At 35.9% G+C, this 27,761-nt stretch overlaps 1 protein-coding gene and 2 long non-coding RNA genes across 4 annotated transcripts in view; 1 reads left to right on the top strand and 2 right to left on the bottom strand.

Moving 5' to 3' along the window:
- CSMD3 (CUB and Sushi multiple domains 3) overlaps window positions 1-27,761 on the top strand; it is a 1,197,521-nt gene that overhangs the window by 302,786 nt on the left and 866,974 nt on the right. The window lies entirely within an intron of this gene.
- The window catches only part of LOC309646713, a 728,077-nt gene that overhangs the window by 91,618 nt on the left and 608,698 nt on the right, over window positions 1-27,761 (bottom strand). The gene's annotated exons all lie outside the window — the stretch shown is intronic.
- LOC309646714 lies at window positions 10,939-25,986 on the bottom strand. Its single transcript, XR_014255554.1, has 2 exons — window positions 25,736-25,986; window positions 10,939-25,397 (listed from the first exon to the last, which is right to left on the bottom strand). It is a non-coding gene; the product is annotated as an uncharacterized lncRNA (long non-coding RNA).

The raw sequence follows: 27,761 nt of genomic DNA, 5'->3' as shown, positions 1-27,761 counted from the left end.
CCCTCCCCTTCCCCCTTTCCCCTTTGGTAACCATAAATTTGTTTTCTATGTCTGTGAGTTTGTTTTGTAAATAAGTTCATTTGTATCATATTTAGATTTCACATATAAATGACATCATTTGATATTTGTCTTTGACTTACTTCACTTAGCATGATAATCTCTAGGTCCATCCAAGTTGCTGAAAATAGTATTATTTCATTTTTTTTTTAATGGCTGAGTCGTATTGCACTGTATATATATAGTACATCTTCTTTATCCATTCATCTGCCGATGAACATTTAGGTTGCTTCCGTGCCTTGGCTATTATAACAAGTGCTGCTATGAACATTGGGTGCATGTATCTTTCTGAATAAGAGTTTTCTCCAGATAGATGCCCAGGAGTTGGATTGCTGGATCATATGGCAACTCTATTTTTAGTGTTTGGAGGAACCTCCATACTGTCATCCATAGTGGCTGCACTAATTTACACTCCTATCAACAATGTAAGAGGGTTACCTTTTCTCCACATCCTCTCCAGTATTTATTATTTGTAGACTTTTTAACAGTGACCATTCTAACTGGTGTGAGGTGATACCTCATTGTAGTTTTGATATGCATTTCTCTAATAATTAGCAATGTTGAACATCTTTTTGTGTGCCTGTTGGTCTTCTTTGGAGAAATGTCTATTTAGGTCTTCAACCCATTCTTTTTTTTTTTTAACATCTTTATTGGGGTATAATTGCTTTACAATGGTGTGTTAGTTTCTGCTATATAACAAAGTGAATCAGTTATACATATACATATATCCCCATATCTCTTCGCTCTTGCGTCTCCATCCCTCCCACCCTCCCTATCCCACCCCTCTAGGTGGTCAGAAAGCACCAAGCCGATCTCCCTGTGCTATGTGGCGTCTTCCCACTAGCTATCTATTTTACATTTGGTAGTGTATATATGTCCATGGCACTCTCTCACTTTGTCCCAGCTTACCCTTCCCCATCCCCGTGTCCTCAAGTCCATTCTCTAGTAGGTGTGCGTCTTTATTCCCGTCTTGCCCCTAGGTTCTTCATGACCATTTTTTTGTTGTTGTTGTTGTTTAGATTCCATATATATGTGTTAGCATATGGTATTTGTTTTTCTCTTTCTGACTTACTTCACTCTGTATGACAGACTCTTGGTCCACCCACCTCACTATAAATAACTCAATTTCGTTTCTTTTTATGGCTGGGTAATAGTCCATTGTATATATGTGCCACATCTTCTTTATCCATTCATCTGTTGATGGACACTTAGGTTGCTTCCATGTCCTGGCTGTTGTAAATAGAGCTGCAATGAACATTGTGGTACATGAGTCTTTTTGAATTATGGTTTTCTCAGGGTATATGCCCAGTAGTGGGATTGCTCAGTTGTACGGTAGTTCTATTTTTAGTTTTTAAGGAACCTCCATACTGTTCTCCACAGCGTCTGTGCCAATTGACATTCCCACCAACAGTGCAAGAGGGTTCCTTTTTCTCCACACCCTCTCCAGCATTTATTGTTTGTAGATTTTTTGATGATGGCCATTCTGACTGGTGTGAGATGATACCTCGTTGTGGTTTTGATTTGCATTTCTCTAATGATTAGTGATGTTGAGCATTCTTTCATGTGTTTGTTGGCAGTCTGTATATCTTCTTTGGAGAAATGTCTATTTAGGTCTTCTGCCCGTTTTTGGATTGGGTTATTTTTTTTGTTATTGAGCTGCATGAGCTGCTTCTATACTTTGGAGATTAATGCTTTGTCAGGTGCTTCGTTTGCAAATAATTTCTCCCATTCTGTGGGTTGTCTTTTCATCTTGTTTATGGTTTCCTTTGCTGTGCAAAATCTTTTAAGTTTCCTTAGGTCCCATTTGTTTATTTTTGTTTTTATTTCCATTATTCTAGGAGGTGGGTCAAAAAGGATCTTGCTGTGATTTATGTCATAGAGTGTTCCGCCTATGTTTTCCTCTAAGAGTTTGATAGTGTCTGGCCTTACATTTAGGTCTTTAATCCATTTTGAGTTTATTTTTGTGTATGGTGTTAGGGAGTGTTCTAATTTCATTCTTTTACATGTAGCTGTCCAGTTTTCCCAGCACCACTTATTGAAGAGGCTGTCTTTTCTCCATTGTATATTCTTGCATCCTTTATCAGAGATAAGGTGACCATATATGGGTGGGTTTATCTCTGGGCTTTCTATCCTGTTCCATTAATCTATATTTCTGTTTTTGTGGCAGTACCATACTGTCTTGATTACTGTAGCTTTGTAGTATAGTCTGAAGTCAGGGAGCCTGATTCCTCCAGCTCCATTTTTCTTTCTCAAGATTGCTTTGGATATTCGGGGTCTTTTGATTTTCCATACAAATTGTGAAAATTTTTGTTATATTTCTGTGAAAAATGTCCTTGGTAGTTTGATAGGAATTGCATTGAATCTGTAGATTGCTTTGGGAGGTAGAGTCATTTTCACAATGTTGATTCTTCCAATCCAAGAACATGGTATATCTGTCCATCTGTTTGTATCATCTTTGATTTCTTTCATCAGTGTCTTATACTTTTCTGCATACAGGTCTTTTGTCTCCTTAGGTAGGTTTATTCCTAGGTATATTATTCTTTTTGTTGCAGTGGTAAATGGGAGTGTTTCCTTAATTTCCCTTTCAGATTTTTTGTTGTTAGTGTATAGGAATGCAAGATATTTCTTTGCATTAACTTTGTATCCTGCTACTTTACCAAATTCATTGATTAGCTATAGTAGTTTTCTGGTAGCATCTTTAGGATTCTCTATGCATAGTATCATGTCATCTGCAAACAGTGACAGTTTTACTTCTTTTTCTGAGTTGGATTCCTTTTATTTCTTTTTCTTCTCTGATTGTCGTGTGTAAAACATCCAAAACTATGTTGAATAATAGTGGTGAGATTGAGCACCCTTGTCTTGTTCCTGATCTTAGAGGAAATGTTTTCAGTTTTTCACCATTGAGAATGATGTTGGCTGTGGGTTTGTCTTATATGGCCTTCATTATGTTGAGGTAGATTCCCTGTATGCCCACTTTGTGGAGAGCTTTGATCATAAATGGGTGTTGAATTTTGTCAAAAGCTTTTTCTGCATCTATTGAGATGATAATATGGTTTTTATCCTTCAGTTTGTTAATATGGTGTATCACATTGATTGATTTCCATATATTGAAGAATCCTTTCATTCCTGGGATAAAACCCACTTGATCATGGTGTATGATCCTCTTAATGTGCTGTTGTATTCTGTTTGCTAGTATTTTGTTGAAGATTTTTGCATCTATGTTCATCGGTGATATTGGCCTGTAGTTTTCTTTTTTTGTGACACCTAGTATGTTTTTGGTACCAGGGTGATGGCGGCCTCGTTGAATAGGTTTGGGAGTGTTCCTCTGTCTGCTGTATTTTGGAAGAGTTAGAGAAGGATGGGTGTTAGCTCTTCTCTAAATGTTTGATAGAATTCACCTGTGAAGCCATCTGGTCTTGGGCTTTCATTTGTTGGAAGATTTTTATCACAGTTTCAAATTCAGTGCTTGTGATTGATCTGTTCATATTTTCTATTTCTTTCTGGTTCAATCTCTTATAGGCAGTGTGTTGTAGGCTCTTTTTTTTTCTTTTTTTTTTTTTTTAATCTAGTCTGCTACTCTGTGTCTTTTGATTGGAGCATTTAGTCCATTGACATTTAAGTAATTGGTGATAGATATGTATTTATTGTCATTTTAAACCTTGTTTTCCAGTGGATTTTGTATTTCTTCTTTGTTAGTTTTTTTGCTTTGTTTTTCCTTTTGTGGTTTGATGGTGTTCTTTTGTATTATGCTGTGTTCTCTTCTTTTTCTAGTTCCTTTTTCTCTATTGTATTTTTCTACTTTATGATTATCCTGTCTTTCAATTATGTTAACCCATTACTATATCTACTTGCTTTAGATGGGTAGTCATATAAGCTCGAACACATTCTAACGAAAACAATCTACATTTCTTTATTCTCCTCCCCCAGATTTTATGATTTTGATGTCCTCTTTTACAACTTTATGTTTGTCCTTTTGCTGTTCATCGTAGTTACCATTGCTTTCACAAAATTTTTTTAGATTTTGTTTTTTTTTTTATATCTGTGTACTGGCTTATTTAAGTGATTTCCTTTCCAATTGTGATTTTCTCTTTCCTTTAGATTCTTGCTTCTTTTCTATTTAGAAAAGACCTTTCAGTGTTTCTTTTAGGTTAGGCTTTATATTGCTGTATTCTTTTAGTTTTTGCTTACCTGAGAAATTATCTCTCCTTCTATTAAATGATAATAGTAATGATACTCTTGTGGGGTAGAGTATCCTAGGTTGCAGGGTTTTCCCTTTCAGGACTTCAAATATATCTTGGCACTCCCTTCTGGCCTGCACCTTTTCTGTAGCCTTATGGGGGTTACCTTGTAATTAACTCTTTGTTTTTCTCTTGCTGCGTTTAGAATCCTCTCTTTATCTTTAACTTTTACTATTTTAATAACAGTATGTCTTGGTGTAGGTATGTTTGGGTTCATCTTGTTTGGGATCCTCTGTGCTTCCTGTACCTGGATATCTATTTCATTCTTTAGGTTTGGAAAGTTTTTAACCATAATTTCTTCAAATACATTTTCAGTCCTCTTTTCTCTTTCTTCTCCTTCAGGGATCCCTATTATGCATAGATGGTGACGCTTTATGATATCCCAAAAGTCTCATATATTGCTTTCATTTTTTTTATTTTGTCTTTTTATCTGCTGTTCTGATTTGGTGATTTCCATTATTCTGTCTTCCAGATTATTTATTCGTTCTTCTGCATTATCCAGTTTGCTATTGATTGCCTTTAGCGCTTTAGCTTAGATTTTTTCTTGGCAAATAAGTTTTCTAATTTTAATTGGCTCCTCTTTATAGTTTCTAGTTCCTTTTTATAGTAATCTCCATTTCTATCAATAGCCTTTCTTAATTCCTTTAGTATTTTCATTACTTCCTTTTCGAAAGTGGGATCTGGTAGATTAGAGATGTTTGTTTCATTGTTCTTTCAGGGAGTTGTCTTGATCTTTTAATTGGGAGTGGTTCCTCTGCTTCTTTGTTTTACTTATATCTCTCTGACCCTATGAGTTTAAGAGAAACAGTTATCTACTGTGGTCTTGAATGGCTGCTATTATGTAGGAGTGGCCCTGTATAGCGTTCGTGAGTCTTAATATTTTTGGTGAGAGGGCTGTTTTTAGTGTGGATGCCTGCCACATTTTTCCTCAGTGTGTGTAGGCCATTATCCCCTTAATGTGGGTGTCGTTGTTGTGGTGACCAGAGCCTGCACTGGATGTTGAGCTGGGCCCCCTCTTTGCTCTGTGGGTGTCATTGCCCTGTCAGGGCATGGTCTGCTCCCCAGTTGTTGGAGTCGATGCCCCCAGATCCACTGCTGAACTGTGGTGTGAGGTAGGCAGGACTAAAGTGCTTCTGCTGGGAGAGGAGCCACTGAGTATTCCTCCGCAGGACCTGTCCACTGGGAAGTGCACTCTGTGGTGTCACCTGTCACACGTTGTGGGGGCTCACAGAGTACACTGTTTTGGCACCGCTCTTGGCCTGGCCTCAACTGTGGGAATTTAGGCAGTCGGCCAGGGTGTCTTTCAGGAGCTGTGCTCACAAAGCTGTTAGCACAGATCCGTTGGCAGAGAACCACTGAAGTCAGGCACTGGGAGTGCCATAGTCATGCACCTGGGCCTACCCTGGGAGCTACTGAGTCAGCCCAGACTGCAGCCCAGCCTGTGTGTGCCCACCTGCAGAGCTTGCAGTCGCTATCGCCAGACCTGCCCCAGCCATGGGAGTACCAGTAGTCTGCTCGGATGTCCAGCAGGACGTCCAAATTTTTTAATTCTGCTTTTTTTTTTTTTGGTTAACAGTTTCATCTTTAAGTCATTTCTTTCTTCTTGTACTTTACTATAAGCATTCAGGAGAAACCAGGCCACTCTTTCAACACTTTGCTTAGAAATTCCCTCAGCCAAATACCAAATTTCACCACTCACAAGTTTGACCTTTCACAAAACACTAGAATAGGAACACAAGTCAACCAACCTCTTTGCCACATTTAATAAATATCTCCTTTACTCCGGTTTCCAATAATATGCTCCTCATTTGTCTGAGACCTCATCAGAATGGTGTTTACTGTCCGTATTTCTTCTAATATATTCTGTTCACGGCCATTTAAGTATTCTCTAAGACGATTGAGACTTTCTCCATAGCTCTTCACTTCTCCTGATTTCTCACCAGGATTGCTTTTAATAGTCTGCTCATGGCAATGTAGAATTTTTTCTAGCATGCACCTCAGAACTCTTCCAGCCTCTGTGAGTTGCAAAACCACTGCTACATTTTTAGCTATTTGTTACAGCAGTACCTGTACTTCTTGGTACCAGTTTTCTGTCTTAGCCCATTTGGGCTGCTATAACAAAAGTACTATAGACTGAGTGCTTTAAACAGTAGAAATTTATTGCTCACAGTTATGTAGGCTGAATGAATACAAGAAAAGGGTACCAGCATGGTCAGGTTTTTGTGAAAACCCTCTTCCGGGTTTCAGACTGCCAATTTCTCTCTGCGTCCTCACATGGTGGAAGGGGTGAGCTAGCTCTCTGGGGCCTCTTTTGTAAAGATATTAATCCTGTTCATGAGGGCTCTGTCCTTATGACATAATCACCTCCCAAAGGCCTCAGCTTCCAATACCATAATCTTGAGTGTTAGGTTTCCAACATACGAATTTTGTGGGGACATAAGCATTGAGATCATAACACTTCCTCTGTCACCAATCTGTTGAGGAGGGGGTGCACCACCTCATTACTGCCAGTTGGGTTCGGAGTCATTTCCTCACTTGCCTTCCATTGATACCCTATTGTGGGAACTCCTTGTTACTGTTGATCATTGTTTGTAGTTCTGGTTCCTCATTAGACTCCGTAGATACCTCCTTTGTTGGAAAGGTAGGGATACGTTTTTACAGCTTCCCATGCGGTCTTCAATGACACCACAGGGATGGTTGCCTCATTACTGCTGGGCTGTGGTGAAAGAGCCAAGTCTCTAGAAGTTCTTCTCTGACACTACCCCAGTGGGGAGGAGAAAGGGTACCTTGTTACTATTAGGTGACAGTGGATGTCCAGGTTTCCCACTTGGACTCCTCTGAAATTTGGGCGATTGGGGCATTCATTACTGCCCTGCCTGGATGAAAATTCCCGTTGTCTACTCATCCTTTTTTGATATCAACCTAAGGAGGGAGCTCTGGGACTCCTTGTTACAGCCTCAGGAAGGATTAAGTCTAAGCTCCCCATTTGTTCTTTACATGCATGGGTTGAAGTGGGGCTACAGTTGTTTGTTTGTTTGTTTGTTTTCTTTTTTAATGATTTTTGGCTGGAGTAGAGTGATTATAGTCTAAAAGTTTTCTCTTTCTTGGCTACCCCTTTTGGCTAGAGAATGCAGGCCATTAGTTGGAGCCTTTTTTGTCTATGTCTGTTGGTATTTCTCAGTTGCCAGCTTCTTAAAGCTCCCAAGTGTAAGGTACAGCAGATGAATGGATAAAGAAGATTTGGTACATATATACAGTGGAATATTACTCAGCCATAAAAAGAAACGAAATTGGGTCATTTGTAGAGATGTGGATGGACCTGGAGTCTGTCATACAGGGTGAAGTAAGTTAGAAAGAAAAAAACAATATTGTATATTAATGCATATATGTGGAATCTAGAAAAATGGTACAGATGAACCTATCTGCAGGGAAGAAATAGACATGCAGATGTAGAAAATGGATGTGTGGATACGGGGGGGAAGAGGGAGGTGGGATAAATTGGGAGATTAGGATTGGCATATACACAGTACCATGTGGGAAACTGGTAGTTAGTGGGAGCCTGCTGTATGTATAGCACAGGGAGATCAGCTTGGTGCTGTGTGATGACCTAGATGGGTGGGATGGGCGGTGTTGGGAGGGAGGTTCAGGAGGGAGGGGATATATGTATACACATAGCCGATTCACTTCATTGTATAGCAGAAACTAACACAACATTGTAAAGTAACTAAACTCCAATTATAAAAAAGAAAAAAGAAAAACAAACAGGCAAAAAACAACCTAGAGAACTCACAGTTATGTCATTCTTCAGAGTCTGAGGTCCCTAGTCAGTTTGCCTTCTTCTCTCTGTTCTTTGGGAACAGAGGGAAAACAGTAAACAGGTGGATATTAAAGGTAATTACCATAAAATGCGCACCTATGTATTCCTAGGCTAGTAATTTTACTGTCATTTAATTTGTAGTTCCCACCAAATAAGTCAGTAGGTTATAGTAATACTGAGAGCTCTGTCCCAACCCTAAAGATGCACTATATGTCTTGATAATGAAGCTAATGTGAAATAAGCTCTCTAAACAAACTATATAGTGAATATAGTACATATTCACTATGTACTTATAGTGAATGTGTATATGCATGTATATTTTCACTATAAGTACAATCATGCACTATAATGATAGGCATTAGATAGAAGACCTGAAGGAGTATGCACAATTAGTTTTCATGATTATTGTGGTAGGATTTGGGACATGGGAGAAAGAAGAAAGACTTCAGAGTGGGAGACAGCTATGTTTGAATTTCAGCTGTGTGACTTTGGGGAGACTGTTTAGCTTCTCTAAATCTCAATTCCCTGTCAAAGTTATTTTCAGAACTAAATGCAGTTATACACATTTACAAACATGGAAGCATATAGGGTTTCTCATAAATACTAGATCCTTTCCCTTTTCTCTGTTCATTGATTTTTCAGATGTAAATAAAATTAATTGAATAGATTATAAAAGTCTGAACATCATATTATAATTGAGTTTCCTTTAGTAATATGTGAGCTGTCCTATGTCTGCCTCAGTGAAGTCTCAGTCGACAAAACCATTCTCATAATGGCAGTTATCAGAAATACAGGGACTCATTCAGGTGTCAGGAATTGAGATAAAGTACTAAATATTTAATGTCAAGTGATTAATTCTTAATATGGTCTAATGCTTTTGGAAATCTGGAACAAAGCAATTAAGATGGGCAATAAAAAAGTGATGTAAATTAGACTACAGTGCTTGTGTTCCAAATATTTTTTTCTATATAAATCTCATATAGTCTTTTGACACATAATACTGATATATGTGATTGGCACTATAAATAGTACTGGCTCTTCAAAAGCCGTTAAGAGTCAAAGCTCAAAAATGTTAATGACTTGTATTACTTACAAGATGATATATTCCCATTTTGAAAGAAAAAATGTTTGTAGATAAAATATGACGGGAAAATTCAGTTTGTTATATTAATTTTTATCATAAATAAAAAGTGGAGAAAAGTTTGAAATTGGAATTTCTGGTTGTAAAAATCTGGCTTGGATTTATCATAGCATTGACTTATTTTAGCACATACGGACATATAATCATTAATTTGGTGATGTCTGGGCTTATATTAAAATTTGTGTTCTCATGTATAGTTTTTATACTTCAATCAAGTTTTATATTCATTACAATTAATTTGAGTTGTTGTCAATGATGTTTATTCATTTGAATTTTTATTTCTTCCTTGTTAAAGGTGTCTGGTTGAACTTGGTTTATGACAGTTTGCTTTCTTACCACTGCTGATAAGGAAAGACAGATATTTTCATATGAATGGTCTAAACACAATATGTCTATTGCCACAAGTGACCTAGTATTTTCTGTTTATATGAAGATTATTGAGTAGAATTAGTCTGAAGATCATTATTTTTCTGCTTACAACACTTTCCCAAAACAAATATTGCCAAATACACTGTACTTTATACTAGGATTTGATCAGATTTTTATTCCTCAAGTGAAATGCAGACATTTTAACTGTTGTAAAAAGACTGAATTTACAAGCCCTTATAAGCCAGGATTAATCAATTTGTGTTTTGATTTTGTCCCCAATTTTTTTGGTAGTTCTAAAATTGTAAATTTTTAGTCTCAAGTGGTGACAGTGATCCTCAAATAGCCTACAAACCACTAAAACACTATTTCAGACATGTCCTCAGTGATAGCTAACTTATACTTCAAGACAGTCTATAAGTACCATAGGCTTTGTGAACAGTTGGAATGAAAAAGAACTCTAAATTGAGTGGTCTTTGGAAATTTTGCAAAGTGGGATTTTAGGGAGAATTAAATAAATCTGATTTTGGTAAGAGAAGAGTAAATTTGAAGGTACTTTAAGGAATAAATAGAGCAGGAGAATATTTGTTATGGCAGAAAATTGCAGTATATGTTCATAGCTTTTAGACACATTTGTCAGAGAAGAGCACAAAATAGAAAAAGTTGAGACTAACTTGGGACTCAGTTTTCTTGTTCTGTGGAGTTTGGGCTTAATTCTGATAAACTGTGATGTGAATGAGATGTGAGTTGATTACATGGGGAAGAGACTAAATAAAATAATACATTAAAATTGTGGAGTCTGAATTAAGAAACTGTTAAAAAAGTAAATCCAATAGCACTCTCTTTATAAAGTGGTAAAAAATCTTGAATAATCATTATATTTCAAATAATACATTAATTATAAAGTAATTCTATCTCTAAACAATGCAAAGTAAAACATCCTATCCTTCATATTCATATTCTTTCAGACCTTTAATCCTAGGTCTCCTGCATTCAGCTTTATCTTGACATCCAGTCCCTTTACTCTCACATTTCTGCAAGTCTGTGGGCATCCTCCTGGCCTCAAGTTTTCCTCTCCAGAACAGAAGCCATGCTTCATAATTTTTGGCCACTCCCTGGTTCATATATTCAAGTCTCCTACTGTATCTGGCTGGCAAACAACAAATCTTAAATTTAGTAATTTCTGGTTTTCCTTTCTGTAGCTGGAATGCCACGCACTGTATAAAACTATACAACCTTGTATTTTGACGATACTACAAATGTTTAGTTTCCAACATCAGCTAAGCACTTGATGCACTTGGATTCTTTGTTTTTAAAAAAATTTATTTATTTAATTTATTTATTTTTGGCTGCGTTGGGTCTTCATTGCTGGCTGCGGGCTTTCTCTAGTTGCGGTGAGCGGGGGCTACTCTTTGTTGCGGTGCACGGGCTTCGTATTAAGGTGGCTTCTCTTGTTGTGGAGCATGGGCTCTAGGCGTGCGGGCTTCAGTAGTTGTAGTGTGTGGGCTCAGTAGTTGTGGCTCACGGGCTCTAGAGCGTAGACTCAGCGGTTGTGGCGCACAGGCTTAGTTGCTCCGTGGCGTGTGGGATCCTCCTGGACCAGGGATCGAACCCGTGTCCCCTGCATTGGCAGGCAGATTCTTAACCACTGCACCACCAGGGAGGCCCACGCTTGGACTCTAAGCATTGCTGATTGATTGCCATTTCCATCATCCTTGGCAACAGTATCTGAATCTTTATTGCTCCCCTTCAGCCTGCTACTCTATGTCCTCCCTTCTTGCTAAGCATACTTGCCTTCTTTATTACAGAGAAAACCGAGGCTAAAATCATGAACTCCACTAACTTTCTCATGTAATAGCTATCCAAAAATTTATTTTTATGTGTGTCTGTTCACTGTTTCTTTCAGAGAAAATTTCCTCCTTCACTACTCAGCTAATTATTTGACTTATATCTCCACTTTTCTAATGAAATCTAGTATTTCGACTTAGGTTTTTTTCTCTATTAACCATTATCTATAAAATGATTCATATTTATGACTTCCCCTACTACATGTGAACATGCTCTAGTATTCCCAATTTTTTTCATCATTTTATTTTATTTTTGAAATTTGTATTCCTTTTGTTTGTTTAAAACACAGAACAAAACAGAGTTCACTCATTTCTTCCCCACCCCCGCCTCCCTACCTCTTGCAACTACCAGTCTATTCTCTGTATGTAGAGTTTTTTTTTTTTTATTGTTTGTGTGTGTGTGTGTGTGTGTGTGTGTAGATTCCACATATAAAAGAGATCCCTCAATGCCCATCCATGGTGTTGCAAATGGCAAGATTTCATTCTTTTCTTAATAGCTGAAGAAAATAAATATATTCTGCAGTTCCTTTATCCTTTCATCCATTGATGGACCCTTAGGTTGTTTCAATATCTTGGCTATCATAAATAATGCTGCAGTGAGCGAGGGAGTGCATACATCTCTTCAATCAGTGTTTTTATTTTCTTCAGATAAATACCCACAAATAGAATTGCTGGACCACATGGTAGTTCTTTTTTAAATTTTTTGAGGAACTTCCATACTGTTTTCTACAGTGGTTGCCCCAGTTTACATTCCCACCAACAGTGTATGAAGATTCCCTTTCCTCCACATTTTCAACACTTGTTATTTCTTGTCTTTAGTAATGGCCATTCTAACAGGTGTGAGGTGGTATCTCATTTGGTTTTGAGTTACATTTCCCTGATGATTAATAATGCTGACCATCTTTTCATGTACCTGTTTGCCACTGAATATCTTCCTTGGAAAAATGTCTGTTTAGGTACTCTGGCTATTTCTTAATTGGATTTTGTTTTTGTTTTTGCTATTGAATTATGTAAGTTCTTTGTGTATTTTGGACATTAGCCCCTTATCAGATATAAGATTTGTAATTATTTTCTCCCATTCAGTAGGTTGCCTTTTCATTTTGTTGATGGTTTCTTTTGCTGGGTAGAAGCTTTTTAGTTTGATGTAGTCCCACTTGTTTATTTTTGCTTTTCTTGCTTTTGCTTTTGGTATCAGATTAAAAAAAATCATCACCAAGACCTATCAAGGAACTTACTGCCTATGTTTTCTTCTAGGAATTTTGTTTAGGTCTTATATTCAAGTCTTTAATTCATTTTGCTAATTTCTGTATATTATGTAAGATAGTGGCCCAGTTTCATTCTTTTGCATGTGGCTGTCCAGTTTTCCCAACATCATTTATTGAAGAGACTATCCTTTCCCCGTTGTTTATTCTTGGCTCCTTTGTCACAAATTAATTGGTCATATATGTGTGGGTTTATTTCAAGGCTCTCTGTTCTGTTCCATTGATCTATGTGTCTGTTTTTATACCAGTATTATACTGTTTTAATTACTATAGCTTTGTAATTAGTTTGAAATCAGGGAGCATGACACCTCCAGCTTTGTTCTTCCTTCTCAGGATTGTTTCTGCTATTCAGCAATTCAGGGTCTTTTGTGGTCCTGTACAAATTTTGGGGTTGTTTGCTCTATTTCTGTGAAAAATATCATTGGAATTTTGATATAGATTGCATTGAATTGTATATTGCTTTGGGTAATATAGACATTTTAACAATATTAGTTCTTGCAATCAGTGAGCATGGAATATCTTTCCATTTATTTGTGTCTTCTTCAATTTCTTTCATTGATGTCTTGTAGTTTTCAATATATAAGCCTTTTATCTCCTTTGTTAAATTTATTCCTAGGTATTTTTTGATGCATTATAAATGGATTGTTTTCTTAATTTCTATTTCTGATAATTCATTGTTAGTGTAAAGAAACCCAACAAATTTTTGTATATTGACTTTGTATCCTGCAGCTTTACTGAATTTATTGGTTCAAACTATTGTCTATAAAATGATCCATATTTCTAACTTCCTCCACTACCTGTGAACATGCTCTAGTTTCCCCAATTTACAATCCTTCCTTACACCCATGTTTTCTCAACCCCACCTTCCTATAGATCTCTCTTTCTCTTTATACTCAACATATCTGAAAAATAGTAAATTCTTACTGTTTTCACTTCCTCACTTCTCACTAACTTCTTTAATCCACTAAAACCAGGCTTCTGCTTCCAAAACTCCAAGAAAAACTACCTTTGCTTCTGTCACTTGTGATCATTTAATAAATTTGATAGGGTCTTTTGTGTTGTCATCCTACTTATCTGACTTACCTGTGGCAAAGAAGGCTTTCTTAGTTCTTGCCTTTGTCTTTCTCTTCAGCTCCATCTATTACCATGACCTTTAAACAATATGATTTATGTCCTAGCCATACCAAATTATTCACAGTTTTGTAGAGATCTGCTGCCTAATATGGTAGCCACTAGCTGAAGATAGCTATTTAAATTTAAATATTAATTAACTATAATTAAAAATTCTCATCATCAGTCATAGTAGTCTCATTTTAAATGCTCAGAAGCTTCATATGGCTAGTGGTTATCATAGTGGGCAAAGCAGTTAGTAGCAAATACTTACTTATCTCCTGTGTCTCAGAACACTTTTCTACATCTTTAAGTATTCAGTTATCAGCACTGCTTCCCAATACCAGAGACACTTGACCATCCCCTCCTTCATTTTCTAGCTATTCTCATACTTAATTTGTTCTCACAGTACTTATGATAATTTATTTTATTATGGTCATGGGTCTTTCCCCCATACTTCTTGTAAGTTTCTCAAGGGCTACATTGTGCATGTTTGCATTCTCAGTATCTAACACAGTGCCTGATATATAATAAACACTCAAAATATTTTTACATGAAAGAACTAATGAAACACTAATCAGACAAATTAAGCACTTTTCAGCTAAATTCAGACATAAAATATATTTTTCATATTTTAAAATTTCTTCATATTTTAGGGCTTAATTCAAATTTATTAACACATGTTTCTGCAGAGGTCAACCCAGTAGTGGCCTGTGGGGGAAGGGATCAGTTTCCTTGAATGGTTCTTTAAGAGTCATTGATTTGGATCATTTCAAATCAAGAAAACAATGATTGACTTCTAAGAAAATAATGACTTGCCTGCAAAATACATAAATGAAATTGAAATTAATTGCCCTCAGGACTTAAATACATTTTTTCTAAGCATTTGGGAATTCCTAATATTTAAATAATACAGACTTTAAATACACAATAAGAAGCAACTCACATATTCTGATTAGAATATAGAATCCAACTCTCCTTAAACTGAGCTAAATTATATAGTGTTTAGGAATACGGTCTACTCAAATATTCTTCTGAGTTTCACAAAGCCATTTTTCATACAGAGTCACCTCCCCAGTAGGAACGCAATACATATTACTTGATATCAAAAATCAAGAAAATTATTCAGTCTAAAGAAACATAACTAGGGCCAAAGAACTGGATTTATGACTGGATTTAGGTCATTTAAATTATTTATATTTTTACTATGTGCCTATATGATGGAATTATCATTTTTATCACTCATTTAATTATTCATATTTATCAGTAATTTGAAAATGGTGTTTATATTCAGTTTATGTCTACATATAGACAAATTAGTGTGGAAATGATAATCTATAGCCTAATATGTGTCAGGTATACAACATCAACATTTGCTATAAAAAACACAACTGGAGTCCCTCTTTGAGTATATGTGTATGTAAATATAAATGGCATAACAGCACGCACATCCCCTGCACTGAGATTATCTTATAAAATAATAAAGGCCTAAAAAAAAGATATAAATATATGTAGACACAAATGTGTATGTATGTATGTGTGCATGTGTACATGCATGTGTCATGCATAGGTAGGTATATGTATATGTATAGTGTAGATATGGGACCCCTCTAATAAGATTACAGTTGTCATTTTTAGTTTACACCCTATAAATGGCTAGCCATGTTCTAACACACCTTTCTAAACCAAACCCTTTGATTTCTTTGACTATTGTCCTGTAACAAGTGGACTGTCTGTGTCAAGGACTGGCTTCATGACTACTATGAGATAGAATGGAATGAGCACTGACCTCAACTGAAAGCATGCTATTGAAACTGAAATAAATGTACCTAGGACACATAGCACATAGAACAGCAAAGAAGATTCTTCTTCTTTTTTTTTTTTTTTTTTATCCTGATGAAAAAAAAGGATTAAACCTATATGAGGTATTCCTTCTAAGAGCTGAGGTTATATTGAAAAAAGTAGTATAAGGAGGTAAAGTAGAAGAATGACAATAAGATAGAAAGACTTTACCTACTCTACAATTTAGCCCAGAGCAAGAAAAGCATTTTGGTGGGACTTCCCTGGTGGCGCAGTGGTTGAGAATCTGCCTGCCAATGCAGGGGATGCAGGTTCGAGCCCTGGTCTGGGAGGATCCCGCATGCCCGGGAGCGGCTGGGCCCGTGAGCCACAGTTACTGAGCCTGCGCATCTGGAGCCTGTGCTCTGCAGCAAGAGAGGCCACGATGGTGAGAGGCCCGCGCATCACGATGAAGAGTGGCCCCCACTTGCCACAACTAGAGAAAGCCCTCGCACAGAAACGAAGACCCAACACAGCCATAAATAAATAAATAGCCATTAAAAAAAAAAATTAAAAAAAAAAAAAGAAAAGCATTTTGGTATTTGATCATATATGAGTTTATTAACTCTGCAAACTGCTGCAATCTGTAATTCTTAAATGCTGGTATTGCTTATTTTGGCCTCATTAGCTTTTTTTTTTTGTGCATGGTAAAAACCATGTAACTTAAAATTTATTATCTTCACCACTTCTAAGTGGTGTGAAGTTCAGTGGAGTGAAGTATATTCACATTGTTTTCATGTTGCAAATCCAAAACTATAAAACTATACCCATTAAACAACTACTCCCCTTTTCCTTCTTCCTCCCAGCCTCTGGTAACTACCATTCTATTTTGTTTCTATGAATTTGACTACAGTTGACTCTTGGACAACACAGAGGTTAGGGGCGCCTACCCTGTGCAGTTGAAAATCTGCATATAACTCTGCAGTCAGCCCTCTGTATAGGCGGTTCTGCACCCACAGATCACAGATCATGTAGTTCTGTAGTGCATATTTAGTGAAAGAAATCCGTGTATAAGTGGACCTGCACAGTTTAAACCTGTGCTGTTTGGGGGTCAGTTGTATTTTAGATAGCTTAGTGGAACCATATAATATTTGTCTTTTTGTGACTGGGTTATTTGACTCGTACCATGTGATGGTATTTCCTTCTGTTTTTAGGCTGAATAATGTTCATTTGTATGTGTATATAATATTTTGATTATCCATTCATCCACTCTGTAGTTATTGCGAATAGTACTACTATGAACATTGCTGTGCAGATATCTCTTTGAGACCCTACATTCAATTCTTTTTGATTTATACTCAGAGTGGGATTCCTGGATCATATGGTAGTTCTATTATTAACTTTTGAGGAACCTCCATACTGATTTCTGTAGAGGTTGTACCATTCTACAATTCTCCCAACAGTATACAAGGGTTTCAGTTGCTCCACATCCTTGTCAACACTTGCTGTTTTCTTGTTATTTTTTGACAGTAGTCATCTTGATGGGTGTGACGATCTCACAAGGTGATATCTTGTGGTTTTGATTTTCATTTCTCTGTTGATTAATGATGTTGAACAACTTTTCATATGCATGTAGTCTGTGTATCATCTTTGGAGAAATGTTTATTAAAGTTTCTTGCCCATTTTTATTTGGGTTATTTGATTCTTTTTGTTAGTGAGTTGTAGGAGTTCTTTATATGTTCTGGACATTAACCCCTTATCAGATATATAAGTTGCACATATTTTCTCCCATTCCGTAGGATGCCTTTTCACTCTGTTGATTGTGTCCTTTGATACACGAAAGTTTTTAAGTTTGATGTAGTCCTTTTTTGTCTATTTGTTTATTTTTTGCTTTTATTGCCTGTGTCCTTGGCTTTATGTTTATTCCAAGAACATACTGGGGGACACGTTATCTACCATCAAGATGCTTCCTAAGCTAGAAACCTTGGACTGATCTTTATGTTTTCTTTACGGAATCCTGTTACTCACTAGCTGAAAAAAAACGACACAAAACAAAACTGGAAGCTACAAGATAAACTTCACACTTATTTTTTTTTTAGACAAGACTACATGTAGTCTTTTTTTAAAAATTTTTATTTATTTATTTATTTGTTTATGGCTGTGTTGGGTCTTCGTTTCTGTGCGAGGGCTTTCTCTAGTTGTGGCAAGCGGGGGCCACTCTTCATTGCGGTGCACGGGTCTCTCACTATCGCGGCCTCTCTTATTGCGGAGCACAGGCTCCAGATGCGCAGGCTCAGTAATTGTGGCTCACGGGCCCAGCCGCTCCACAGCATGTGGGATCCTCCCAGACCAGGGCTCGAACCCGTGTCCCCTACATTGGCAGGCAGATTCTCAACCACTGCGCCACCAGGGAAGCCCTAAACTTCACACTTCTTAACTAAGGCAAATGACTTGCTAATTTGGACTCAGCATGCTTTTTCAATTTCATTACATGTAAGTCCCCTTCCCTACTCCCAATGCACAGCCACACAAGGGTCTTCCTATTTCCAGAATATGTCTTGAATATTCTTGTGAATTCTCATGTGTTGTCTCTTTGGAAAACCCTTTCTCCTTCTATTTGGCAAACTCTTACTCATCCTGTGGAGACTTCACTTCTTTTTCCTAACTACTTCTCTCTGATTGATTGCTATTGGGTTGGCCAAAACATTCTTTCGGTTTTTAAGTAAAAATAAAAGACACATTTTTCATTGTCACCAAGAAATTTATTGAACAACATATTCACTGTTTTGTTCCAATATCATCTGCCATTTTTCAGGCAACTTTGTAATTCCTTCTTCCCAAAACGTTTTATGTTTTTGAGCAAAGAACTGTTCCATGTGCCTTTTACAGTCTTCCAGGGAATTGAAATTTTTTCCATTAAGAGAATTTTGTAAAGACTGAAATAAATGGAAATCTGAAGGTGCAATGTCTGGTGATTTCGGGGGATGAATCATAACTTTCCAGCCAAGCTGTAAGTTTTTGCCTGGTTGTCAAAGAAACATGTGGTCTTGCGTTATCCTGATGGAAGAGTATGCATTTTCTGTTGACTAATTCTGGACGCTTTTCGTCGAGTGCTGCTTTCAGTTGGTCTAATTGGGAGCAGTACTTATTGGAATTAATTGTTTGATTTTCCAGAGGGAGCTCATAAATAGAGAATTCCCTTCTGATCCCACCATATACACATCACCTTGTTTGAATGAAGATCGGCTTTTGCTGTGGTTGGTGGTGGTTCACTTCACTTGTCCCACAACCTCTTCTGTTCCACATTATTGTATAGTATCCACTTTTCATCACCCATCACAATTTGTTTCAAAAACGGAACGTTTTCGTTATGTTTCAGTAGAGAATCACATGCAGAAATACCGTCAAGAAGGTTTTTTCACTTAACTTATGTGGAATCCAAACATCAAAGCGATTAACATAACCAAGCTGGTGTAAATGATTTTCAAGGCTTGATTTGGATATTTTGAGTATGTCGGCTATCTGCCACGTGGTATAACATTGATTGTTCTCAACTAATGTCTCAATTTGATCACTATCAACTTCAACTGGTCTACCCGACCCTGGAGCATAGTCCAGCGAGAAATCTCCAGCACGAAACTTTGCAAACCACTTTTGACATGTTCGATCAGTCACAGCACCTTCTCCATACACTGCACAAATCCTTTTCTTGTGTTTCGGTTGCATTTTTACCTTTCTTGAAATAATAAAGCATAATATGCTGAAAATGTTGCTTTTTTTCTTCCATTTCCAATATTAAAATGGCTACACAAAAATTCACCAATTTTGATGTTTTTTTAAAATGCACACTGATATGACAACTGTCACAATACAAGCTAACAAAATTGTTTCAAAAGAAGTTAAAGACAACTAAGTCCTGCTAGAGCCACCTTACAGAAAAAACGAACGAACTTTTTGGCCAACCCAATATCTTATGCAGATTAATCTTATTTTACTTGCCTTAAAGGATTATAATTATAATGCATGCAAAGCATTTAGTACAGTGCATGCCACAAAGTGCTCAATAACATATAAGATGCTATTATTTTTAACCTTAATGATTAATAATGCTGGTAATGATAGTATGATACCAGTATTAATTATATCTACATTACTGTTATAAATTTATTAATATGTCAGATTTTCAAAATATCATAAAGTCAAAACATGTATAAACTAAAAGTTCTCTGTAAAATTACTAGCTGCATCCATCTTCCTGTCTCTGAGAGAACAAATTCATGGCCAAGTACAATATTCCAGGCTCCATCATGTTGCCAGAGTCACTCCTGAGACATCTTTTCATGTATGAAAAGCAAGCCCAATGTGAAATTTTTATTTCTAACTGTAGGTTGGATTTCCCCACTCAGATCCTTCTGTTTTCACTTCCTTTTCTTTGTTCTGGTTACCTTCTTAGCATGAAATGTCTTCCACTCTCCCTTCCTTCTTTTATTTGGCTAATTTTATAGTCATGCTTTAATGACTATACAAGAAAGTATACAAATGTGTATACTTTTCCATGAAGCCTGTTTGGGATAGCTGCTACTCCTCAGTATTTGCATAATGTTTTTTTACATGTAATTTATAATTTCCTACTGGACATGAAGTTTCTTGAGGCTATAATACTTCATCTTTCTATCCTTAATGCTTGGCACAGTGATAGGTCTTAGCAGGTTGTCAATAAATATTCAGTTAATGGGAATTTCATCACAAGGCTCTATCTTGTCACCCATATTAATAAGATGGGATAGACTTCCTTTTTCATCCTTAACTCTGATCAGCTGGGAGAGCTGAGTGGCCTGCTGTTGAATCCTTTGGCTAGGTCTGTTCCTTATCATTGGAATGCTGAAAGAAAATAGAGAACATTTCTCTGAGTTCTGGAAATAAATGGATGAAGCTTTCCTTTCCATGCCTTCTATGACCTGTTTCCCACTCTTTTGCCACCTATATCTTCAAAAGGTGGGAGTACCCTGAGAAAATATGTGTCAGTGAATTGTAGTCATTGAGTTTCTGTTGGCCAAGTTTATGCTTACACTATGAAAAGACAAATATAAAAATGTGTGTAAAATTGAACTCTGTGTATATGAAAATCCAGTCTTCATTATGCATTTTAATATTGTTTCTATATGCAACAGTTCATATATGCAGTAATCATTGCTAAGAAAATGTGAAAGTACTGATTACTTCCAATGGAAGACAGTTTCAGTAAACAGAATATTTAAGCAGAAATGAATTTTTGAGGTTTCATAAAATATTGTATTATCCATTGACATAAAAAAATTATACCATAAAGTTGACATTTTCACTATGCCTGAGGAACTGTATTCACTTAGCACCACACATTGCTTGTAAGCATTCAATCTGTAGGTACAGATTAATTTGAAAGTAAGAAAGCATAGACAATGAAGAGCAATATTTTGAAACTGTTCTTAAAATGAGAAAAAGTGATTGGAATTGATTTATATATTATGTTTAGAATTTTAATAAGGCTCTGTGCATGTATTAACTGTATCTTTTATAATTCTTAAACATATTAACTTATTTTTTATATTTGGAAATGCATTTTAATTATATTTATGATTTATTATTAAAATCAGTGCATCTAGGTCTTCCTCTTTAATACAGTTTTAACACATTTTTACTTAATATGATTTATATAATGGAGTATTTTTTAAAACTTTAAATTGACATAGTCATTGATTAATAGAATAAAAATTCTACATGCAAATTTTGTTTCCTAACTCTATTTTTTAAGTGTAAAATCTATTCTACAGTGAGCTAGTCATTGAATTTTACCCATGGGGGGAAAAGACTATTTTTATGGATTTTGTTTTAATAGATAAGCAACAAGTTATAATTCTGTATTGCTTCTTATCTACCTACCTTCCTTCCTATCTTTTTTTTTTCTTGCTCTCTTCATTCATCATTTTCAAATTTTATTAAGCATGTAGTAAATGCCAAGCACTCTGCTAGGAACTAAATATTCAGTAGGAAACTCAGCATCCTTAGCTCCTTCATGGTACAGGACAGAAAAACAAAACAAAGCAAACCAAAGTAATTACAAAATTGTAAAATGTAGTACAGGTTATGAAAGAAAAAACCAAGAGGCTGAAATGAAGAAACAGGGGGCAGAAATGAAGAATAATGGATAACTTTTTAAGGTAAAATGGTCAGAAAAGACCTTTCTCAGTGGGTGATATTTAATCTGAACTCTAAAAGCTGATAGAGATATTTTCCAGTGAGGAGTGGAGTAAAGAATATTCTAGACAGAAGAAAAGTCATACAATGCCTTGAAGTTAGAACTTGGTTGGAGTATTCAGTGGAATGAAAGAAGACCTTAGTGGTTGGTTTGGAGCTGGCAACACAATAGGAAAGGCAAAATTGGGGGACCAGGTCATGCAGGTCCTCGGGACTTACAGGAAAGAATTCTGCTTTTGGTTTAAATGTAATCAAAACCACTGAGGCATTGTAGGAGGAGAGGAACATGTTCTGATTTGCATTTCAGAATATCAGTTTTGCTGCTGCCTAGGAAATTAACTGAAGGAGATTAGACTTTAAATGAGGAGACAAATCAGGAGGAGGATGTGGATGACAGCTTGGATCAAAGTATTAAACCTGGAGATATGGAGAAGTTGGTATATTCTGTATTTATTGGAGATAGAATGAATAGGACTTGCTGGTGACTTAGATATGGGGGAATGGGATGAGGGAAAGGAGGAAATACATAGAGTTCCTGTTCAAGCCACAGAGTAGGTGGTGATGCTGATGGTCCCAAAAGCATTAAATACATTCTGGTACACAGTCAGTAGTCAATAAATGTTGTATCATGCCTGAATGGCTGATTGAATATATGAATACACAAGAAAAGGTGGTAAGTATGAAAGCAATTATGACCTCATTTTATTGATGTAATGTTGAGATGCTTGCAAGATATCCAAGTGGACCTTGACAGGTGATTGTTAATATGCGATTTTAGAACTCCAATTTCTAATTTCTGAATCATTGTTCATTCAGTAATCTCCTTGCCACAAATGTTAATTAAACACTTCCCAGAAGCAAGGAACTCTGCTAGACAAAAGGGAATTGAGAGGTAAGACACAGCCCTGACCTCAAAGAGTTTATGGTATCCTGAAGACACAGATAAATAAATCATAATACTGTAGTGTAGTGTTATATGGTGCTAATGTAAACACTTAGATGGAAACCATTGCCTGGCCTGGAAAAGTCAGAAAAGGATTAAGAGAAGTAATAACTGAGATTATGCTGAAAGCAAAAGTTAAGGGTTATCTAGTTAGTGAAGGAGACAAGAGGGGAAGGGATTATCTAGGAGGAGAAGGGAAAAAAGTGGCACTCATGCTGATGGTGGGAGTGCTTGCTTGTTAGTTGGGAGGAGAGGAAGGGTGGAGGGGAGCTGTGGAAAGAACTGAAGTCGGGAAAGTAAACAGAGTCCTCTGCTGTTTCTTATGAAAGATAAAAATGCCTGAATTTGTCAAACAGTCAACAGCTATGTAAAAAGAGTTGTATATTCTCCTCCCCCTTTCTCCTCCTTTTGCTCTTCTTCCTCCTTATTTATTCTTCTGCCAATCTGTGTTACCATTCCCTTAACAATCTGTCTCAAATCTCACTCTCTCATCAAAATTGCATTTATTAATTCCAACCAAATTATTAATTTTTTAAAAAATTTTGGTATTAACCTTATATAATATTTATTTATATTTGTCAATATATTTTTCAAATGTAGTTATACTTTACATATTTTCAAATATATAATTTTGCACATATTATTATATTTTCACACACATATGTATATACTTATAGTGTGTATGTGTGTGTGCATTTAAGCATTCTTTCAATTTGTCTCCTGCTGGGATAATTCAGGGTGATCTTGCCATCATTTCAAAGTCAGCGGATTAGCAACCTTAATTGCATCTGCAACTTTAATTCTTTTTTGCCATGTAAAGTAACATAGTCATAGGTTACCAGGGGTGACATCTTTGGGGGGAGGTATTACTTTGCCTAGCACACAGTGTTCACACAATTTTTCTAAATCCACATGCTTATTAGCTGTGTAATGGAGGATAAATTCATTACCCTCTCTGAGCTTATTTCCTCATCTTTAAAATAAACCTGTGAATAAGGCTTAATTAACAACACAAGTAAAGTGTAAACCAGAGGATTTGCATAGTATATATGCTCAATCAATGAAGCCACTGAATCCATTGTACCTCACAATTCACTATGTCCCTGTAGATTTCAGGTAGAAAGAAAGATGATGTCTCAAGAAGAAACCACCTAATTGGCTAAAGCACTTCTGCTAAAATGATTTATTTTCTTGATGTGGACCTAAGAAGGGGAAGAGATGAACTGAACATATAAGAACTAAACTATAGAATATCTCTTTTTCTGCATCATTTTCTTTTCTATTCTCTGGTTTATTTCTTAATAGTAACAATGAAATAATCCTCCCAAATAATCCAGATTTTAAATATTATTTGATGGTATGAGAGGTATTTGAATAAATATTTTTTTAAAAGTCTTCCTATTCTAGTTATAATTCTTTGATATCTTAAAATTTAGCATATTAAAAAACACAAAGAAAAACTGTGCACAAATCCCCAGTTTTCCCAGAAATTGAGCTTTAATGATTTTTAGCTATTTGGTAGGATTTTCTTCCTTTGTTTTAATCAGCAATTTTAAATAATAAGCCCTTTAGGGAAAGAACTTGCTTGAATATTTTTGTTTGTTGGTTGGTTGGTTTGGAAAATTTCAGCCATTGTATAGCATTTTTGAAGATAGAGCCCAAACCTATTCATTTACGATTGAGAAAGGGACTTAATTGTTGTATTCCTTGGAGAGGTCTCTGGGTCTAGTTAGGTCTGGGAATTAAATAGTACAGGGCATGGAAGCTTTTACTTGCCTTCCTCATTAGTAGCATTTAAAGTACCTGTGGTAGTTGGTTCTAACAAATCCATCTTTGTAAAACAATGGCGCACTCAGAGGCACGTAATAGTATACGCCAGAAGCATTAACACTCTACCCTGATAGCCTTTTCCTGAAGGACAAGAGAAGCAGATGTTTTTTTCCCCAGTATTTAACACAGTTGATTATGCGTGACTAATTCTTTTTGCTAATCTTGTCTGGTGTCAATCTTTTGGTTTTTAGTGAAGGTTTCCTTTGGGGATTTAGCAGCACACATGGCTGACCTGCATGCTTCTTTATCTCCAGGGCTCTAGTAAAATATTAGCACACAAAGCTAAATTGATTTGGAAACATAAGGCACAAAAAAGCTGGTTTTATGCAAATGTTAAATAACACTGTATAAAAAAGCACTTGGACATCATTTAAAGTGCAGCTTCACCTCACTAACTGGCTCACTGACATTTTGGATGGATGCTAAAATTAACCATTTAGAAAAAGATAAGCTTTGCTGTTCCTGGGGCCCTGCATGAAAATGTGCATGTTCTATACCTCTCTTCACCCTTGGTATGACTGTGCAGCCAAGTTTTCATTTATTGTGTCAAGAGAGAAATTATTCAAAAAAGCAGAGTATCCAAAACTCATTTGCATTTGGCTTTGAACTTACCTTCCCAGTTATAATTGGTTTTGGACTCTATAAAAATTATTTTGTTTTCTCTAACCACATGGCAACTGACATCTCGAAAAGGTGACCCAGATAAGTAGTAAGTGGCAAGATTTTGGATGAACAGCACACAGCTAAAAATTTACACTTGAACTATGGATCACCTATAATTTTTTTTTTTTTTTTTAAAGAATTTCACATTTATTTATTTATTTATTTATTTATTTTCTATTTTTGGCTGTGTTGGGTCTTCGTTTCTGTGTGAGGGCTTTCTCTAGTTGCGGCAAGCAGGGGCCACTCTTCATCGCGGTGCGCGGGCCTCTCACTGTTGCAGCATCTCTTGTTGCGGAGCACAGGCTCCAGACGCGCAGGCTCAGTAGTTGTGGCACTCGGGATTAGTTGCTTCGCGGCATGTGGGATCTTCCCAGACCAGGGCTCGAACCCGTGTCCCCTGCATTGGCAGGCGGATTCTCAACCACTGCGCCACCAGGGAAGTCCTCACCTATAATTTTTGATCAATGCATTTTTGCTATAGCAACTTTTGTTGTAGTAGAATCTGATACATATTTCTTATAGTAATGCCTTGTGCAAGATTGGTGCTCAGATTATCAGTTGAATAAATGAAAACACTGTTTACTTTTACATGTAAAAGTAAATGCTAATATTTTAAATACCTTATTAACTAAGAGATATTAAGGTTTTCATTTTATTCATTCTTAACTTTGAATTTTAAAATTGATCAAATGAAAATCTAATTTTGATCAACACATTCACATGTATACAAAAAACACTTTGTTTTGAAATAGGAAGTTGTATTACAGTTAAAGAACAGTCATCAACAAAAAAATATACAATAATGATCTGCATAATTTTCCATTTCATTCCATCTCATGTCACCAGATAGTCGTAGACTACACCATTCCATCCCTCCCAAAAAAGAAAAGGAAAAGAATAAAAAAGAAAAGGAAGTAGCAATCATATTAAACCAACCTGAAAATACATCCTGAGCATTATTGCTAAGAATATACATTTGAGATACAAAAAATACGAATACTCATTTATTCTAGAATAAATAATAAACAAAGAAAAATATCATTAAGGGATCAGATTTGTTCAATTAATTTAAATAAGAATGAATTTCTTGATGCACATAAAAGGCCTACGATTGTTAATTAAGTGGAAATATTTCAATGTGTTGTAAATTTTGTCAGCGTTGCTATAATATACAGCTGACCCTTGAACAATGTGGGGGTTAAGGGGCATGGACCCCAGCACAGTTGAAATTTGCATATAACTTTATAGTGAGCCATCCATGGGTTAGTTGAATTCTGCAACCATGGATTCAACCAAACATAGATAATGTAGTACTGTAGTAGATATTTATTGAAAAAAATCCACGTGTAAGTGGACCTGCCCAGTTCCAACCCATGTTGTTCAGGGGTCAACTGTAATCATGAATTTGCACAAGAGCGTTATGTCAATATTGCCTAATCCCATTAAAAACACTAAAATAAATAATTTTACTTGAAATAGGTTGCAGATGGATTCATTATAACCACATTTTCTTTGACATTTTAGGGATGTGTGTGAATGCATTTGTATGCATGTTAGTGTATACACACACATATTTTATATTGTGTTATTAGGCCAAAACCTTAATAGTGAATTATAAAGCCATTAAAAATACCTTTCTATTTGTGTAATGAATATAAACATCTTATCCAAATTATTTAAGTAATTTAAATAAAAGTTAAAATGCTCTCTTCAAATCCATATTTTTGCGAAATTAATCCAGAATAATAATACAAAACACTAGAAATATTATAATGATAGTTTTATTTTCATAAATCACTGTAATCTTGTGATTACAACTTACTAATAAACCAAATCTAAAGTGTAAAGTATATGTTATATTCCAGTTCACCCAGTATGAAATTTTGTATTATATATTTCATTATTTTTCCTATTGATTCTTATTCAAATATAGAGGATCATAAATTGAGATAGGAATTTGCCATAAACATTGTTTATTTTCATCATGTGTGTTTTGGCCTAGTCAGGAGGGGCTTTCTAGAAAAAGTAAAAAGAACAGTCCTTGTTTTCTATGTCTTTGATTTGATTTGGTCTCTTTTCCTCCTTTGGGCATCTCCTTCCATTTCCCCATATTGTCTCCAGCATTGTATATGCTGGTATACTACATTCTTGACTTTTTCTCATTATTTTTTATATCAAACTGCAGCTTGTAATGTGATTAAAGCTAGTCTCTTAGATGGCTTAATTTGAAACTTGGCTCTACCACTTTTTAACTGTGTGATTTGGGGCTAGTTACTGACCTTTCTGTGTCCCAGTTTCCTCCTCTGTAAGATACAAATAATTATTGTTTAATTTTGTTGTTTTCTTCATAGAGTTATTATTAAGATTAAAGTTGATGATCTATTTTAAAAGCTTAGAACAGTGCCGTCATGTACACAATGAATATTAGCCATTATTAACTGAAATTAACTGTTTCATTAAATATCTACTTTCTT

This window comes from Balaenoptera physalus, assembly GCF_965194825.1.
Source record: "Balaenoptera physalus genome assembly, chromosome: 17".
NCBI lineage: Eukaryota > Metazoa > Chordata > Mammalia > Artiodactyla > Balaenopteridae > Balaenoptera > Balaenoptera physalus.
The sequence above is the reverse complement of the archived record's forward strand: the minus strand, read 5'-3'. Positions and strand labels throughout refer to the sequence as shown.